Below are 3,910 nucleotides of genomic sequence, written 5' to 3'. Positions count from 1 at the left end.
AGTTGGTATAATTATTACTGAAATTTACACACCAACCACTAATACCAAAGTTGAGTAAATTGAAGATTTTTACCAACTTCTACAATCTGAAATTGATTGAACATGCAATCAAGGTGCATTGATAATTACTGGTGATTGTAATACAAAAGTTGGAAACAAAGAAGGATCTGTAGTTGGAAAATGGCCTTGGTGATAGATATGACACCAGAGATAGCATGATAGAATTTTGTAAGAGCAATGACTTTTTCACTGCAAATATCTTTTATCAACAACTCAAATGGCAACTATACATGTGGACCTCACCTGATGGAAAACACAGGAATCAAATCAACTACGTCTGTGGAAAGATACTGTAAGAAACCTCAATATCATCAGTCAGAACAAGCCCAGGGGCCAGCTGTGGAACAGACTATCAATTGCTCATATGCAAGTTCAAGTTGAAGCTGAAGAAAATTAAAACAAGTCCACAAGAGCCAAAATGCAATCTTGAGTATATTCCACCTTACTTGGGAGACCATCTCAAGAACAGATCTGATGCGTTAAATGCTAATGACTGAATACCAGACAAGTTGTGGGATGACATCAAGGATATCATACATGAAGAAAGCAAAAGATCATTATAAAGACAGGAAAGAAAGAAAAGACCAAAATGGATATCAGAAGAGACCCTGAAAGTTGCTGTTGAACACAGAGTAGCTAAAGTGAATGGAAGAAATAATGAAGTAAAAGAGAAGATCTCAAAGGGCAACTTGAGAAGACAAAGTAAAGTATTATAATGAAATGTGCAAAGACCTGGAGTTAGAAAACCAAAAGGGAAGAACACGCTTGGCATTCCTCAAGCTGAAAGAACTGAAGAAAAAATTCAAGCCTTGAGTTGCAGTTTGAAGGATTCTATGGACAAAATACTGAACAACACAGGAAGCTTCAAAAGAAGATGCAAGGAATATTCAGAGTTACTGTACCAAAAAGAATTGCTGGATGTTCAACTACTTCAGGAGGTAGCATATGATCAAGAACCTATGGTAGTGAAGGAAGATGTCCAAGCTGTACTGAAGGTGTTGGTGAAAAACAAGTCTCCAGGAACTGACAGAATACCAATGGAGATGTCTCAGCAAACAGATGCAGTGCTGGAAGTGCTCACTCGTCTATGCCAAGAAATTTGGAAGACAGCTATGTGGTCACACAACTGAAAGAGACACATATTTGTGCCAATTCCAAAGAAAGGCGATCCAACAGAATGTAGAAATTATCAAACGATATCATTAATATCACACAGAAGTAAAATTTTGCTGAAGATCATTCAAAAAGATTTGCAGCAGTACATTGATGGGAAACTGCCAGAAATTCAAACTGGATTTAGAAGAGGATGTGGAACGAGAGATGTCATTGCTGATGTCCGATGGATCCTGGCTGAAAGCAGAGAATACCAGAAAGATGTTTACCTGAGTTTTATTGACTATGCAAATGCATTCAACTGTGTGGAACATAACAAGTTATAGATAACATTATGAAGAATGGGAATTCCAGAATACTTAACTGTGCTCATGTGGAATCTGTACATAGAAAAAGAGGCAGTCATTTGAACAGAACAAGGGAATACTGTGTGGTTTAAAATCAGGAAAGGTGTGTGTCACAATTGTGTCTTTCACCATGCTTATTCAATCTGTATGCAGAGCAAATAATCTGAGAAGCTGTATTATATGAAGAAGAGTGTGACATCAGGATTGGTGGAAGACTGATTAACAACCTGTGATAAGCAGATGACACAACCTTCCTTGCTGAAAGTGAAGAGGACTTGAAGTACTTACTAATGAAGATCAAAGACCACAGCCTTCAGTATGGATTACACCTCAACATAAAGGAGACGAAAATCCTCACAACTGAACCAATAAGCAACATCATGAAAACCAGAGAAAATACTGAAGTTGTTAAAGGTTTCATTTTACTTGGACCCACAGTCAACGCCCATGGAAGCAGCAGTCAAGAAATCAAACAACTTATTGCATTTGGCAAATCTGCTGCAAAAGACCGCTTTAAAGTGTTAAAAAGCAAAAATGTCACTTTGAGGACTAATGTGCACCTGACCGAAGTCATGATATTTTCAATCTCCTCGTATCCATACAAAAGCTGGACAATGAATAAGGAAGACTGAAGAAGAAATGACTCCTTTGAATTGTGGTACTGGCGAAGAAAAGTGAATATACTATGGACTGCCAAAAGAACAAACGAATCTGTCTTGGAAGAAGTACGACCAGAATGCTCCTTAGAAGCAAGGATAGCAAGACTACGTCTCACATACTTTGGACAAGTTATCAGGAGGGATCAGTCCCTGGAGAAGAACATCATGCTCGGTAAGGTAGAGGGTCAGCGAAAAAGAGGAAGACCATCAATAAGATGGATTGACACAGTGGCTGCAACAATGGGCTCAAGCAGAGCAACAATTGTGAGGATGGCGCAGGACCGGGCAGAGTTTCGTTCTGTTGTGCATGGGGTCGCTGTGAGTCAGAACTGACTTGACGGCACCTAACAACAACAACATATGCATGCAAAAGCTGGACAATGAATAAGGAAGACTGAAGAAGAATGGATGCATTTGAAGTATGGTGTTGGTGAAGAATATTGGTTATCCCATGGACTGCCAGAAGAACAAACAAGTCTGTGTTGAAAGAAATACAGCCAGATTGCACCTTGAAAGTGAGATGGCATGTATTTTGGACACCTTTTTGGGAGAGACCAGTCCCTGGAGAAGGACATCATGCTTGGTGAAGTAAAGGGTCAGCAAAAAGAGAAAGACCCTCGATGAGATGGATTGACACAGTTTGCAAAAATAGGCTCAAACATAACAACGATTGTAAGGATGGTGCAGCACTGGGTAGTGTTTCGTTTTGTTGTACATGGGTTTGCTATGAGTCAGAACTGACACAACGGCACTTAACAATAACAGCAATGCAGGTGTTTAGTGATTTAAAATTTCCTTTTATTACTATTTTAGCTGTATCACATAATTTTTGATATAATATGTTTTTATTTTCCTTCAAGATTCTAACTTCCCTTTTGATATGTCCCTTGTCTCATGGGATATTTAGATATGTATTATTGACCTCCATATATTTGGAGATTTTTCAGGTATCATTCTGTTAGTGATATTTTATTTAATTACATCATGGGCAGAGAACATATTTTGTATGATTTGAATCCTTTTCAAATTTATCGAGACTTGTTTTATATCCTAGAATGTGGTCTGTCTTTTAAATATTCCTTGGGCACTTGGAAAGAATATGAATGTATCTTATGTTCATTTTAGAGAATCACTGAGTAAGGGAGCTAGGCATCAGTGTTTTTGTTTTTTCCTTGTGTCTGTCAGACATATGCCCACTTTATGTTTTGCTGAGAGAGGTGTTTAATCATGTAACTGTTTCTTTCCCACAGAGGAATGCCACAACTGCTATCCTAAGAACAGCTGCAGACCAGTAGCTGTGGAAGGCATCAGTGTTTTTTTAATGCTCCCCAGGTGATTCTAATGCACAGCCTAGTTTTAGAACCAATGGACTAGACCAGTGCTTTTCAAATTTATCGTACATCAGAATCACCTCTGGAGCTTGTTAAAACACTGATGGGGGGGCACTCCCAGAATTTATGATCCAGTAGTTGTGGGATTGAGGTCCAAGAACTTGCATTTCTGACAATTTTCCAGGTGATATTGATAGTGCTAGTCTGGAGCAACACTTTGAGAACAGCTGGACTAGATTCTTGATATTCAAAGTGTGGATCAACAACCAGCATCATCAACTTCACCTGGGAGCTTGTTAGTGGTGCAGAATCTCTGGCTCCACCCCATACCTACTAATCAGAATTTGAATTTTAGCAAGATCTTCTGGTTATTCATATGCACATTAAATTTGTGAATCCT

The 3,910-nt window shown here is 38.7% G+C and overlaps 1 non-coding gene across 1 annotated transcript; it reads right to left on the bottom strand.

Annotated features, from left to right (window-relative positions):
* Window positions 1-3,351: 3,351 nt before the first annotated feature.
* On the bottom strand, window positions 3,352-3,482 carry LOC111819758 (small nucleolar RNA SNORA41). Its single transcript, XR_002823330.1, has one exon. It is a non-coding gene; the product is annotated as a small nucleolar RNA SNORA41 (small nucleolar RNA).
* Between the last annotated feature and the right edge of the window lie 428 nt (window positions 3,483-3,910).

Source organism: Trichechus manatus, unplaced genomic scaffold (genome assembly GCF_000243295.1).
Source record: "Trichechus manatus latirostris isolate Lorelei unplaced genomic scaffold, TriManLat1.0 scaffold00017, whole genome shotgun sequence".
In the NCBI taxonomy this organism is placed as follows: domain Eukaryota; kingdom Metazoa; phylum Chordata; class Mammalia; order Sirenia; family Trichechidae; genus Trichechus; species Trichechus manatus.
Note: the sequence above shows the minus strand (reverse complement) of the source record. Positions and strands in the feature narration are given on the sequence as shown.